Genomic DNA, 16,224 nt, shown 5'->3' with positions numbered 1-16,224 from the left:
AAATAATCGCAGTATTTTTTCACGTGGGCTAAACATCAGCTCAGATGTTACAGCCGGTGGCCGCGTGGCCTAATGGATAAGGCGTCTGACTTCGGTGGTTCTATTGATGATGTGGAGATGCCGGCGTTGGACTGGGGTGAGCACAGTAAGAAGTCTTACAACACCAGGTTAAAGTCGAACAGGTTTGTTTCGATGTCACTAGCTTTCGGAGCGCTGCTCCTTCCTCAAGTGAATGAAGAGGTATGTTCCAGAAACATACTATCATCTATTGATGATATCAGACGATTGCAGGTTCGAGTCCTTCCGCGGTCGTTTTATACAGAAATCCGGTGGAACTTGTGCTGACAATCCAGTTTTCCCTCCTCTCTCATCTTAGTCTTTCGTTTACCCCCGAATGAATCTACAATATCTGATTGATTTGGATAAAGAATTGAATAAAATATTATGTATCAATCGGTTCAATACAATGCTGTGGAGGGAATTCTAATGTCCTCAGGAAGATGGTTACAGCCATAGATGTTTCAGCATGCACACTGGCCCTTCGGCCCAGCTTGACCATGCCGCCCAGTTTCTATCACGAAGCTAGTCCCACTTGCCCGCATTTAGCCCACATCCCTCTATATCCACCCGGGGGGGGGAGGGTCTTGACAGGATAAATGCTGAGAAGCTGGTTCACCATGTGGGAGGGTCTAGGACCAGAAGGAATAATCTCAGAGTAACTGGCCGCCCATTTCAACCAGAAATGAGGAGTAGTTTCTTCTCTAGGAGTATAGAGCATCTGTAGAAATGTTTGTATGAACCGAATATGGCTGTAGAGGGTGAACCATAGAATCATAGACGTTTACAGCATGGAAACAGGCCCTTCGGCCCAACCAGTCCATGCCGCCCAGTTTTTACCATTAAGCTAGTCCCAGTTGCCCGCACTTGGCCCATAACCCTCTATACCCATCTTACCCATGTAACTATCTAAATGCTTTTTGAAAGACACAATTGTACCCGCCTCTACTACTACCTCTGGCAGCCCATTCCAGACACTCACTACCCTCTGAGTGAAGAAATTGCCCCTCTGGGCCCTTCTGAATCTCTCCCCTCTCACCTTAAACCTATGCCCTCTAGTTTTAGACTCCCCTAGCTTTGGGAAAAGATGTTGACTATCTACCTTATCTATGCCCCTCATTATTTTATAGACCTCTATAAGATCACCCCTAAGCCTCGTACGCTCCAGGGAAAAAAGTCCCAGTCTATCCAGCCTCTCCTTATAACTCAAACCATCAAGTCCCGGCAACATCCTAGTAAATCTTTTCTGCACTCTTTCTAGTTTAATAATATCCTTTCTATAATAGGGTGACCAGAACTGCACACAGTATTCCAAGTGTGGCCGTACCAATGTCTTGTACAACTTCAACAAGACGTCCCAACTCCTATATTCAATGTTCTGACCAATGAAACCAAGCATGCCGAATGCCTTCTTCACCACCCTGTCCACCTGCGACTCCACCTTCAAGGAGCTATGAACCTGTACTCCTAGATCTCTTTGTTCTATAACTCTCCCCAACGCCATACCATTAATTGAGTAGGTCCTGGCCTGATTCGATCTGCCAAAATGCATCACCTCACATTTATCTAAATTAAACTCCATTTGCCATTCGTCGTCCCACTGGCCTAATTGATCAAGATCCCGTTGCAATCCTAGATAACCTTCTTCACTATCCACTGTGCCACCAATCTTGGTGTCATCTGCAAACTTACTAACCATGCCTCCTAAATTCTCATCCAAATCATTAATATAAATCACAAGTAACAGTGGACCCAGCACCGATCCCTGAGGCACACCACTGGTCACAGGCCTCCAGTTTGAAAAACAACCCTCTACAACCACCCTCTGCCTTCTGTCGTCCAGCCAATTTTGAATCCAATTGGCAACCTCACCCTGGATCCCGTGAGCTTTAACCTTCTGCAACAACCTACCATGCGGTACCTTGTCAAAGGCTTTGCTAAAGTCCATGTAGACAACGTCTACTGCACTGCCCTCATCTACCTTCTTGGTCACCCCCTCAAAAAACTCAATCAAATTTGTGAGACATGATTTTCCACGCTTAAAGCCATGCTGACTGCCCCGAATCAGTCCTTGCCTCTCTAAATGCTTGTAGATCCTGTCTCTCAGAATACCTTCTAGCAACTTACCTACTACAGATGTTAGGCTCACCGGTCTGTAGTTCCCAGGCTTTTCCCTGCTGCCCTTCTTAAACAAGGGCACAACATTCGCCACTCTCCAATCTTCAGGCACCTCACCTGTGGCTGCCGATGATTCAAATATCTCGGTTAGGGGACCCGCAATTTCCTCCCTAGCCTCCCACAACATCCTGGGATACATTTCATCAGGTCCCGGGGATTTATCTACCTTGATGCGCTTTAAGACTTCCAGCACCTCCTCCTCTGTAATATGCACACTTCTCAAGACATCACTATTTATTTCCCTTAGTTTCCTAACATCCATGCCTTTCTCTACCGTGAATACCGATGAGAAATATTCATTCAGGATCTCACCCAACTCTTGTGGCTCTACACATAGATGTCCTTGTTGATCCTTAAGAGGCCCGACTCTGTCCCGAGTTACTCTTTTCCCCTTTATGTATCTGTAGAATCTCTTTGGATTCTCCCTTGCATTATTTGCCAAAGCAATTTCATGTCCCCTTTTTGCCCTCCTGATTTCCCTCTTAACTCTATTTCGACAATCTCTATACTCTTCAAGGGATCTACTTGATCCCAGTTGCTTATGTACGTCATATGCCTCCTTCTTCTTTTTGACCAGAGTCTCAATATCTCGAGTCATCCAGGGTTCCCTACTTCTACCAGCCTTGCCCTTCACTCTAAAGGGAATGTGCTTACCCTGCACCTTGGTTAACACATTTTTAAAAGCCTCCCATTTACCAGCCGTCCCTTTGTCTGCCAATAGTCTCCCCCAATCTACGTCTGCAAGTTCCTGTCTGATACCATCAAAATTGGCCTTGCCCCAATTAAGAATTTTAACTCTTGGGCCAGACCTATCATTCTCCATAGCTATCTTAAAACTAATGGAATTATGGTCACTTGTCCCAAAGTGATCCCTCACTAGCACTTCTGTCACTTGCCCTTCCTTATTTCCCAAGACGAGGTCAAGTTTTGCCCCCTCTCTAGTCGGTCCATCCACATACTGAATGAGAAATTCCTCCTGAATACACTCAACAAATTTCCCTCCATCCAAGCCCCTAATGCTATGGCTGTCCCAGTCAATGTTGGGAAAGGTAAAGTCCCCTACTACTACCACCCAATTATTCTTGCAGCTATCTGTAATCTCCTTACATATTTGCTCCTCAATTTCCCGCTGACTATTTGGGGGCCTGTAGTACAGTCCTACCAAGGTGATCTCTCCCTTCTTATTTTTCAGTTCCACCCATATAGACTCAGTGGGCGAACCCTCGGATATATCCCCTCTAATTACTGCCGTGATGTTCTCCCTAATCAAAAACGTCACTCCCCCTCCTCTCTTACCTCCTGTTCTATCCTTTCTATAGCATCTGTACCCCGGAACATTGAGCTGCCAGTCCTGCCCCTCCCTTAGCCATGTTTCAGTCATAGCTATAATATCCCAGTCCCATGTGCCCGTCCATGCCCTGAGTTCATCCGCTTTGCCCGTCAGGCCCCTTGCATTGAAATAAATGCAGTTTAATGTAGACCTTCCTTGCTCTCTGCCCTGCTTTCTCTGGTCATGCTTTACACACTCTCCCTTCCTGCCTTTTGTTTCTGTCCCCACTGACTTCCTACATCGGTTCCCATCCCCCTGGCACATTAGTTTAAACCCTCCCCAACTGCACTAGCAAACACCCCCCCGAGAACATTGGTTCCAGTCCCACCCAGATGCAGACCGTCCGATTTGTACAGGTCCCACCTCCCCCAGAATCGGTCCCAATGTCCCAGGAATTTGAAACCCTCCCTCTTGCACCATCTCTCAAGCCACGTATTCATCCTAGCTATCCTGTCATTCCTACTCTGACTATCACGTGGCACTGGTAGCAATCCTGAGATTACTACCTTTGAGGTCCTACTTTTTAGTTTAACTCCTAACTCCCTAAATTCAGCTTGTAGGACCTCATCCCGTTTTTTACCTATATCGTTGGTGCCTATATGCACCACGACAGCTGGCTGTTCACCCTCCCCCTCCAGAATGCCCTGCAGCCGCTCCGAGACATCCTTGACCTTTGCACCAGGGAGGCAACATACCAACCTGGATTCTCATTTGCGTCCGCAGAAACGCCTGCCTATTCCCCTTACAATTGAATCCCCTATCACTATAGCTCTGCCACTCTTTTTCCCGCCCTTCTGTGCAGCAGAGCCAGCCACGGTACCATGAACCTGGCTGCTGCCACCTTCCCCTGGTGAGCCATCTCCCCCAACAGTTTCCAAAACGGTAAATCTGTTTTGGAGGGAGATGACCGCAGGGCATCCCTGCACTGCCTTCCTACTCTCCCTCTGTCTGTTGGTCACCCATTCCCTATCTGCCTCAGTAATTTTAATCTGCGGTGTGACCAACTCACTGAATGTGCTTTCCACAACTTCCTCAGCATCGCGGATGCTCCAAAGTGAGTCCATCCGCAGCTCCAGAGCCGTCAAGCGGTCAAACAGGAGCTGCAGTTGGACACACTTCTTGCAGATGAAGGAGTCAGGGACACCAGAAGGGTCCCTGACTTGCCACATCTCACAAGAGGAGCATGACACGGGTCTGAGCTCTCCTGCCATGACTTAAACCTGAAGTTAAATATCAACTACACTACACAGCTAAGAGAAAGTCAAAGAGAGAGAAATCACTTACCAGTTACAAGCCAATCACTTACCTGCTGGCTGTGATGTAATTGCTCCAGAGACTCCCTCACAGCTCTGCTTCTCTGCACCTCCTTCAGGTGAGCACCAAATTCCCTTAACTAGTTCATTAATTTACTTAATTAATTTGATTTTTTTTTTTTGTCACTCCCCTCTTACCCGAACTCAGCCTTACCCAAACTCAGATACACTCTGTTTGCCTTCAGCACTCCGTTTCTATAGGCACTTCAGCCACACCCTTTGTATCCTTCCTGATTTACAGTCAGCCAATAGGCCTGCTCCCAAAACTGATCTCTCTCCCGAACAGCTGACCTGCAAGGTAAGGAAGTGGTTAATCAGTACTTACCTCACCCACGGCGCGCCCTTTTAAACTGTCCCCTCTGCCTCGCAGCTCCCGCGCTTTTTGAAACTCCCGCGCTGTTTCCAAGGTCCCGGCTCCCTCTCTCTCCCGAACAGCTGACCTGCAAGGTAAGGAAGTGGTTAAGCAGTACTTACCTCACCCACGGCGCGCCCTTTTAAACTGTCCCCTCTGCCTCGCAGCTCCCGCGCTTTTTGAAACTCCCGCGCTGTTTCCAAGGTCCCGGCTCCCTCTCTCTCCCGAACAGCTGACCTGCAAGGTAAGGAAGTGGTTAATCAGTACTTACCTCACCCACGGCGCGCCCTTTTAAACTGTCCCCTCTGCCTCGCAGCTCCCGCGCTTTTCGAAACTCCCGCGCTGTTTCCAAGGTCCCGGCTCCCTCTCTCTCCCGAACAGCTGACCTGCAAGGTAAGGAAGTGGTTAATCAGTACTTACCTCACCCACGGCGCGCCCTTTTAAACTGTCCCCTCTGCCTCGCAGCTCCCGCGCTTTTTGAAACTCCCGCGCTGTTTCCAAGGTCCGGGCTCTCTCTCTCTCCCGAACAGCTGACCTGCAAGGTAAGGAAGTGGTTAAGCAGTGGATCAGTTAATTTGTTGAAGGCTGCCACAGACAGATTTTTTTTAAATTTAGAGTACCCAAACATTTTTTCCAACTAAGGGGCAATTTTGCAACCAATCCACCGACCCTGCACATCTTTTGGTTGTGGGAGCGAAACGCACCCAAACACAGGGAGAATATGCAAACTCGACGCAGATAGTGACCCAGAGCTGGGATCGAACATGGCCCTTCGGTGCCGTGAGGCAGCTGTATAAACTACTGAACCACCGTGCTGCCCTTGAGACAGATTTTTAATTAGTAAAGGAAAGCAAGGATTATGGGGATAAGGCGGGATACTGGGTTTGAGGATTATATCAGTTCAGACATAACCTCTTTGAATGGTGGAGCAGACACGATTGGCCGAATGGGCCACTTCTGCTCCTCCGTCTTACAGTGTAATGAGATCTTCTGATGAACTTGATTTCACGGCTGGGCGGCCGGTTCTGGAAAGACAAAATCTGCCAGCAGTGCCCCAAATGAAGCTGGCGTCTGTTTTGGAGTTTCTGAAGCCGCAAGTTTTCATGGTGCCAAACTCCTGCCCAAAACTGGTGTCGTGATTTAAATCGATTATCAGACAGAGGATTAGGAATATCGGTATAGAGAATGGTGCAAGAAGATTCACTCCTCAGTGCATTCCAGACCCGAAGCACTCGTTGTGCAAAAGTGCTTCTTTTTCAAACATCACATCTGCTTCCTTTGCAAATCAACGGAAATCTGTGCCCTCTCATTCTTGCTCTTTTTACTCGGGGGAACTGTTTCTCTCTAGTTACTCCGCCTAGCCCCCTCCTGATTTTGAACATCTCCATCATATCTCCTCTCTGCCTTATCCTCTCCAAGGAGAACGTTCCCAATATCTCCAATCTAGCCTCCTAAATGGAATCAATCCTGTAAACCTCTTCTGCACGCTGCCCAATACGTCCACAGCCTTCCAATATTGTGGCTCCCAGAGCTGTGCAAAATATTCCATCTGATGTCTAACTGGTGCCTTGTACAGATTCAGCATAACCTCCTTGCTCTTGTTCTCTTTTCCACTCGTAAATAAGCATGAGATTTGCTTTATTACCTGCTCTCTCCACCTGTCCACCTTCAATGATCTATCCACATACACACCCAGCTCTGTCTGCTCCTTCATCCCATAAATAGTTGAGGGGCAGCACGGTAACATAGTGGTTAGCACTATGGCTTCACAGCGTCGGGTCTCAGGTTCGATTCCCGCTTGGTGTTCTCCGTGGGTTTCGGCTGGGAGCTCCGGTTTCCTCCCACACTCCAAAGATGTGCAGATTAGGTGGATCGGCCATGCTAAATTGCCCTTAGGTTAGATGGGGTTGCTGGGATGTGGGGATAGGGTGGAGGTGTGGGCTTCATGGGGGTGCTCTTTGAAAAACCGGTGCAGATGCTATCGTCCGAATGGCCACCTTCTGCACTGTAAATTGTGTGATTCTATACTTCCCTACCAAAATGCATCATCTCACACGTCTCCAGATTGAAAATCATCTTTTGTTGTTTGAAGTTCTAGACTGTCCGCGTCTCAGTTTTCAAAATTTCCAAGTCTGTACCATCCCCAAATTTGAAACTGTTCCCTGTACACCATGATCTACAAATTGTTATATATCAGGGAAAGCAAATGTTCCAGTAGGAACCCATGTGAAACACTACAAACCTTCTTCCAGTCCGAAAAGTCTCTATTGACCATTATATTCTGTTTCTGATTATTCAACCACATTTATATCCATATTGCTACTGTCCCTTTTATTCCAGGAGCTACACATTTCGCTAATTCTGTGCAGTTTTGGTTTCCTTATTTAGGGAAAGATGTAAATACGTTGGAAACGGTTCAGGAAGGTTTCCTCGATTGGTGGAGAGAATCCTTCGAGACAGGATATACTCCCATTTGGAAGCAAATGGACGTATTAGTGAGAGGCAGCATGGTTTTGTGTCTCACTAACTTGATAGAGTTTTTCGAAGAGGTCACAAAGATGATTGATGCAGGTAGGGCAGTGGATGTTGTCTATATGGACTTCAGTAAGGCCTTTGACAAGGTCCCTTATGGTAGAGTAGTATAAAAGGTGAAGTCACACCGGATCAGGGGTGAGCTGGCAAGGTGGATACAGAACTGGCTAGGTCATAGAAGGCAGAGAGTAGCAATGGAAGGGTGCTTTTCCAATTGGAGGGCTGGGACTAGTGTTGTTCTGCAGGGATCAGTGCTGGGACCTTTGCTGTTTGTAGTGTGTATAAATGATTTGGAGGGAAATGTAACTGGTCTGATTAGCAAGTTTGCAGATGACACAAAGGTTGGGGGAATTGCAGATAGCGACGAGGTCTGTCAGAGGATACAGTAGGATTTAGCCCGTTTGCCGACTTGGGCGGAGAGATGGCAGATGGAGTTTAATCCGGACAAATGTGAGGTAATGCATTTTGGAAGGTCTAATGCAGGTAGGGAATATACAGTATTGAAAGTCAGAGCGATGTATGTCTACAGGTCCAGAGGTCACTGAAAGGGGCAACACAGGTGGAGAAGGTAGTCAGAACGGCATACGGCATGCTTGCCTTCATTGACCGGGGCATTTAGTACAAGAATTGGCAAGTCATGTTGCAGCTGTGTAGAACCTTAGTTAGGCCACACTTGGCGTATCGTGTTCAATTCTGGTCGCCGCACTACCAGAAGGATGTGGAGGCTTTCGAGAGGGTGCAGAAGAGATTTACCAGGATGTTGCCTGTTATGGAGGGCATTAGCTATGAGGAGCGTTTGAATAAACTCGGTTTGTTCTCACTGGAACGACGGACGTTGAGGGGCGACCTGATAGAGGTCTACAAAACTATGAGGGGCATAGACAGAGTGGATAGTCAGAGGCTTTTCCCCAGGGTAGAGGGGTCAATTACTAGGGGGCATAGGTTTAAGGTGCGAGGGGCAAGGTTTGGAGTAGATGTACGAGGCAAATTTTTAACACAAAGGGTAGTGGGTTCCTGGAACTCGCTACCGGAGGAGGTGGTGGAAGCAGGGACGATAGTGATATTTAAGGGGCATCTTGACAAATACATGAATAGGATGGGAATCGAGGGATACGGACCCAGGAAGTGTAGAAGATTTTAATTTAGTCGGGCAGCATGGTCGGCACACGCTTGGAGGGCCGAAGGGCCTCTTCCTGTGCTTTACTTTTCTTTGTTCTTTGTTGGTCTTTGAGCGGATTTGCTATTGAGGAAAGGTGAGACAGACTGCACTTGTTTCCAGTGGAGATGTGAAGTGTGACAGTTGATCAGATTGAAGTACAACAGATTTTGAATGGTCTTGACAAAGTGGACGTTGAATGGATGTCACTGCTTGTGGGTGAGAGCAGAACTACTGGGCAGCGAATAACAAGCAATTAACACGGTTTCGATTCCCGGCCATCGCAATAATGGTTTGATCGGAAGCGTTTGCGTGATTTCGTGGGTTTCACACTGAGGAAACAGAGCTGGAAGAAGAGGCTGGAGGGAGGACTCCGGGTAAAATTCCTCTTCTCTTGTAGTAAATAGTCTGGATGGATTGTTCACATCCGTCCGAGAGTGGAATCTGGGATCTCCGCTCTTATTCTGGTTTATTATTGGATATTGTTAAATATCCTTATTGCCCCTCTGTGGGATATTCCATAAGACCATAAGACATAGGAGTGGAAGTAAGGCCATTCGGCCCATCGAGTCCACTCCGCCATTCAATCATGGCTGATTTCAACTCCATTTACCCGCTCTCCCTCCGTAGCCCTTAATTCCTCGAGAAATCAAGAATTTATCAACTTCTGTCTTAAAGACACTCAACATCCCGGCCTCCACCGCCCTCTGTGGCAATGAATTCCACATACCCACCACTCTCTGGCTGAAGAAATTTCTCCTCATCTCTGTTCAATAGTGACTCCCTTTAATTCTAAGGCTCTGCCCCGGTCCTAGTCTCCCCTGCTAATGGAAACAACTCCCTTCATCCACCTTATCTAAGCCATTTAATATCTTGTAAGTTTCTGTTAGATCTCCCCTCAACCTCCTAAACTCCAATGAATATAATCCCAGGATTCTCAGACGTTCATCGTATGTTAGGCCTACCATTCCTGGGATCATCCGTGTGAATCTCCGCTGGAACCGCTCCAGTGCCAGTATGTCCTTCCTGAGGTGTGGGGCCCAATATTGCTCACAGTATTCTAAATGGGGCCTAACTAATGCTTTATAAAGCTTCAGAAGTACATCCCTGTTTTTAAATTCCAAGCCTCTTGAGATGAATGACAACATTGCATTTGCTTTCTTAATTACGGACTCAACTTGCAAGTTTACCTTTAGAGAATCCTGGACTAGGACTCCCAAGTCCCTTTGCACTTCAGAATTATGAATTTTGTCACCGTTTAGAAAATAGTCCACGCCTCTATTCTTTTTTCCAAAGTGCAAGACCTCGCACTTGCCCACGTTGAATTTCATCAGCCATTTCTTGGACCACTCTGCTAAACTGTCTAGATCTTTCTGCAGCCTCCCCACCTCCTCCATACTACCTGCCCCTCCACCTATCTTCGTATCATCGGCAAACTTAGCCAGAATGCCCTCAGTCCCGTTATCTAGATCGTTAATATATAAAGAGAACAGCTGTGGTCCCAACACTGAAGTTATATTCTTGGAAGTTATTATATAAACTTTTCCTCTTCTCGCTGTTAAAGGATTTTCAAACATTGAAACACTCCTGGTTCTATCTTTACCAAATGCCATGACTGTGTTAATAAAACATAACCCATTCCAATCAGTGGAGATGTGATGTTGGCACCAATAAAACTCACGCACCACAGCAACAGGACTCTGTTTCCCGCCGAGAGCGTCGATTGAAGAGCTTCCAATTTCGTTACTTTGAACTTCACAGTGATGTAATGCTGTCTGCTTCATTCCCGGGACAATTTTCCGGATCACACTGGAAGCAACACTAATTTACTGAAAAGAAAATGCGGATGTGCTGGGGAAGAGCGACTTGTTTACTTTTGGTGTGAGTGAGAATAAAAATAGCAGAGGATGGTTCCGATACATCGACCTCTGGGTTATGGGCCCAGCACGCTTCCGCTGCGCCACTCTGCTCTTTTGTTCCACCGTGTCCACAATTGCTGTTCTGTGCCAGCCAGATAACTATTCACTGCCTCCATTTTTTCCTTCAATCAAGAACCCACGTGTTGTGAATCTCACTCTGGCAGGACAATAACACGGAACATCAGCACGTCTGTAACAGACAGAGGACAGAGAAAGACACACCGAAAAGCAGGAAGAGACTATCAGGACAAACACACAATGACACACAGAATAGGTGCCGAGCAAACCAGCAAGATATTGAGATAGAACAACTAACTATTTAGTAAAATGTGTTTTCTGTTTTACAATGATAGGCCCCGTTTGTAAATATATATCCTGCTGTGCAATTGTGCTCTCCGTTGTGTAACCGTGCTCTCTGATGTGTAACTGCAAACTCTGATGTGTAACAGTGCTCCCGGCTGTGTAACTCTGCTCTCTGCTGTTTAACTGTGCTCTCTGCTGTGTAACTGCACACTCTGCTGTGTAACTGAGCTCTCTGCTGTGTAACTGTGCTTTCTGCTGTGTAACTGAGCTCTCTGCTGTGTAACTGTGCTTTCTGCTGTGTAACTGAGCTTTCTGCTGTGTAACTGAGCTCTCTGCTGTGTAACTGTGCTCTCTGCTGTGTAACTGTGCTCTATGCAGTGTAACAGAGCTCTCTGCTGTGTAACTGAGCTCTCTGCTGTGTAACTGTGCTTTATGCTGTGTAACTGTGCTCTCTGCTGTGTAACTGACTGTGCTCTCTGCTGTGTAACTGAGCTCTCTGCTGTGTAACTGAGCTCTCTGCTGTGTAACTGAGGTCTTTGCTGTTTAACCGTGCTTTCTGCTATGCAATTGAGCTACCTGATGTGTAACTGCACTCTCTGCTGTGTAACTGTGCACCCTGATGTGTAACTGCACACTCTGCTGTGTAACTGTGCTCTCTGCTGTGTAACTGTGCTCTCTGCTGTGTAACTGTGCTCCCTGCTGTGTAACTGTGCCCTCTGATGTGTAACCGTGCTCTCTCCTGTGTTACTGTGATCCCTGCTGTGTAAGTGCACACTCTGCAAGTGCACACTCTGCTGTGTAACTATGCTCTCTGCTGTATAACTGTGCTCCCGGCTGTGTAACTGTGCTCTCTGCTGTGTAACCGTGCTCTCTGCTGTGTAACTGCACACTCTGCTGTGTAACTGTGCTCTCTGCTGTGTAACTGTGCTCTCTGCTGTGTAACTGTGCTCCCTGCTGTGTAACTGTGCCCTCTGATGTGTAACCGTGCTCTCTCCTGTGTTACTGTGATCCCTGCTGTGTAAGTGCACACTCTGCAAGTGCACACTCTGCTGTGTAACTATGCTCTCTGCTGTATAACTGTGCTCCCGGCTGTGTAACTGTGCTCTCTGCTGTGTAACCGTGCTCTCTGCTGTGTAACTGCACACTCTGCTGTGTAACTGTGCTCTCTGCTGTGTAACTGTGCTCCCTGCTGTGTAACTGTGCTCTCTGCTGTGTAACTGCACACTCTGCTGTGTAACTGCATACTCTGCTGTCTAACTGTGCTCCCTGCTGTGTAACTGTGCTCCCTGTTGTGTAACTGTGCTCTCTGCTGTGTAATTGAGCACCCTGCTGTGTAACTGCACACTCTGCTGTGTAACTGTGCTCTCAGCTGTGTAACTGTGCTCTCTGCTGTGTAACTATGCACCTTGCTGTGTAACTGCACACTCTGCTGTGTAACTGTGCTCTCTGCTGTGTAACTGTGCTCTCTGCTGTGTAACTGCACACTCTGCTGTGGAACTGCACACCCTGCTGTGTAACTGTGCTCTCTGCTGTGCAATTGAGCTGTCTGATGTGTAACTGCACTCTCTGCTGTGTAACTGCACACTCTGCTGTGTAACTGAGCTCTCTGCTGTGTAACTGTGCTTTCTGCTGTGTAACTGAGCTCTCTGCTGTGTAACTGTGCTTTCTGCTGTGTAACTGAGCTTTCTGCTTTGTAACTGAGCTCTCTGCTGTGTAACTGTGCTCTCTGCTGTGTAACTGTGCTCCCTGCTGTGAAACCGTGCTCTCTGCTGTGTAACTGTGCATTCTGCTCTGTAACTGTGCTCTCTGCTGTGTAACTGCACACTCTGCTGTGTAACTGCACACTCTGCTGTGTAACTGTGCTCCCTGCTGTGTAACTGCACATTGAGCACCCTGCTGTGTAACTGCACATTCTGCTGTGTAACTGTGCTCTCAGCTGTGTAACTGTGCTCTCTGCTGTGTAACTGTGCTCTCTGCTGTGTAATTGAGCACCCTGCTGTGTAACTGCACATTCTGCTGTGTAACTGTGCTCTCAGCTTTGTAACTGTGCTCTCTGCTGTGTAACTATGCACCTTGCTGTGTAACTGCACACTCTGCTGTGTAACTGTGCTCTCTGCTGTGTAACTGTGCTCTCTGCTGTGTAACTGCACACTGTGCTGTGGAACTGCACACTCTGCTGTGGAACTGCACACCCTGCTGTGTAACTGTGCTCTCTGCTGTGCAATTGAGCTGTCTGATGTGTAACTGCACTCTCTGCTGTGTAACTGTGCTCTCTGCTGTGTAACTGTGCTCTCTGCTGTGCAATTGAGCTGTCTAATGTGTAACTGCACTCTCTGCTGTGTAACTGCACACTCTGCTGTGTAACTGAGCTCTCTGCTGTGTAACTGTGCTTTCTGCTGTGTAACTGATCTCTCTGCTGTGTAACTGTGCTTTCTGCTGTGAAACCGTGCTCTCTGCTGTGTAACTGCACACTCTGCTGTGTAACCGTGCTCCCTGCTGTGTAACTGTGCTCCCTGCTGTGAAACCGTGCTCTCTGCTGTGTAACTGTGCTTTCTGCTGTGTAACTGTGCTCCCTGCTGTGTAACTGTGCTCTCTGCTGTGTAATTGTGATCCCGGCTGTTTAACTGAGCTCTCTGCTGTGTAACTGAGCTCTCTGCTGTGTAACTGTGCTCTCTGCTGTGTAACTGTGCATCCTGCTGTGTAACTGAGCTCCCTGCTGTGTAACTGTGCTCTCTGCTGTGTAACTGCACACTCTGCTGTGTAACTGAGCTCTCTGCTGTGTAACTGAGCTCTCTGCTGTGTAACTGAGCTCTCTGCTGTGTAACTGAGCTCTCTGCTGTGTAACTGTGCATCCTGCTGTGTAACTGTGCTCTGTGCTCTTTAACTGTTCTCTCTCTGTCCTGGAACCATGACTCTGCCGGGGACAGATCTTCACTGTGGTTGTGTCAAACCATTCCCTGTTGTGTAAATGTGTTCCCAGTTGTGGAAATATGATCCGTCTGAAGCAGAACCTTTCTCCGCCATTACTGAGACTAAATTTTAATTCTAGATTTATTAAATCTTGTCAGGAAAGGTGAGTTCAGGCCTCTGGATTCCCAGTCCAGCGACATAACCTTCTGTTCCTGTTATCAAAACAGTTCGTTCATCTCAACATTCTCAATACTGAGAAGTCGTGGCGCCAAATCTAATGTTTTTTTTCCCACGCAGATTCAATCCCTACTCATCGAATGACTGGGACACCGTTCATCGCATTACTGCAATCCCGCGTGTCTGGTTTTACAATGCTTTCTATAGAACGAATTGGCAGTACAGATATAAGCTGCGATGGCCGAGTGGTTAAGGCGTTGGACTCGAAATCCAATGGGGTTTCCCCGCGTAGGTTCGAATCCTACTCGCAGCGAAATAATGGCAATATTGGAGCCATTTGTTCGAAAAATGCGGTGTTGCTTTCATCATTCAATGTTTTCTGTTGAAATGTCATTACATAAGAATCTTCTTGTGCCCTGAAGCTGTGTTTCTCATTCTGCTTTCGCTCTGAATTTTCTGATTTGTCAGGACAAGATCACCACTTCAGTAACGTTCATATTAACTTCATCAGGAACCAGAATTGTGAAAATTCACAAAGCAATGTGAAATTTATTTTTGTCACATCTTTTGCCAGAATTTATCATATGTCAGAATTTTTAATGTCTCTTATTGTGAAACTGACCAGCCGAACTGAAAGTTCTAAATAAAGCAGCGCAACAAATTGAAGGCTTGTCAACAGCCGGGAAGGGAGCAATGCTCCCCATATACCGTCACTGCCGACTCACCATGGCCCAACTATTGTTTATCTTCACTTTGCATTTGCTTGAGAAACTGTTTTTAATCATTCTTACAATGTTTATGTTATTTCACTCCAATTTAAGAATGTTCCGAAAGTGTCCGTGTCACACGGCTCCCGTTCAGCCAGGAGATGGCACCAGTCCACAATACATTTATTGATGCTATTTATTTCTGATGTTCTGTGTGTAACAACAATCGCTTACTGTCACAAGTCGGCTTCAGTGAAGTTACTGTGAAAAGCCACTTTCCGGCGCCTGTTTCGGCAGGCCGTACGGAACCATTACATAGGACTCTTACTGCGGCCTGAGACCTCAACTCGTTCTTGTGTCCCGATGCTGCCGTTTGTAACCTGCTTAAATCATCACTTTTATTAATTAGTCATCATTTTGTAAGTAACCTAGGTGCTAATTTCACCAGGTACCAGGAGTGTCCATAACACAGTTTGTAAACTGAAATGTACTTGTCTCATTTTTTTGGCCCGGATAACCCAGCTGTTTACTATTGTTTCTAACTGAGAACTCATGTGTTCTAGAAACATTTGTACTGAAAAAGAATGAAGCTCGATTTTAAGAAAGAAGCGCACAAATGAAGATTATTTTGTGTATTGTATTTGAGGAGTGTCCAAATTTAAAATGCTCATGAATGAAAGTGTCTTTGCCGAACGCCTCCCGTTCAGCCAGGAGATGGCACCAGTCCACAATAAATGTATTTATGCAGTTTATTTCCAATGTTATGAATCATTACATAGGGCTCTTACTCTGGCCTGAGAGCTTACCTTGTCTCTGTGTCCTGAGGCTGCCATCTTCACCCTGTTTAAGCAATCATAGAATACTTCTTGTGCAGAAGGAGGACATTCGGCCCATCGAGTCTGCACTGATCACCCCAAGGAGCACCCAACCTACGGCCCATACCCACGTAAACGTTTGGACACAAAGGGCCAATTTAACATGGCCAATCCATCTAAACTGGACATCTTCGGACAGTGGAGGAAACTCACGCAGACACGGGAAGAACGTGCAAGACTGGAACCCAAGGCTGGAATTAACCCCGGGTCCCTGAGTGTTAACCACGGAGACACCCAAAAGCCGACTCTGGTGGGATTTGAACCTACCGCCTCATGGCCACGAATTGCATGTTTTTGTATTAGTCGTCATAATGTAAGCCATGATGTGGGGATGCCGGTGTTGGACTTGGGTGGGCTCAGTAAGAAGTCTTACAGCACCAGGTTTAAGTCCAACAGGTTTCTTTCGATTCACCTG

The 16,224-nt window shown here is 46.9% G+C and overlaps 1 non-coding gene across 1 annotated transcript; it reads left to right on the top strand.

The window, feature by feature from the left end:
* The first annotated feature begins 14,458 nt into the window (after window positions 1–14,458).
* On the top strand, window positions 14,459–14,540 carry trnas-cga (transfer RNA serine (anticodon CGA)). The gene has a single exon. It is a non-coding gene; the product is annotated as a tRNA-Ser (tRNA).
* Window positions 14,541–16,224: the final 1,684 nt, after the last annotated feature.

This window comes from Scyliorhinus torazame, chromosome 24, assembly GCF_047496885.1.
Source record: "Scyliorhinus torazame isolate Kashiwa2021f chromosome 24, sScyTor2.1, whole genome shotgun sequence".
Lineage (NCBI taxonomy): Eukaryota > Metazoa > Chordata > Chondrichthyes > Carcharhiniformes > Scyliorhinidae > Scyliorhinus > Scyliorhinus torazame.
This window is presented reverse-complemented; position numbering and strand designations above follow the sequence as displayed.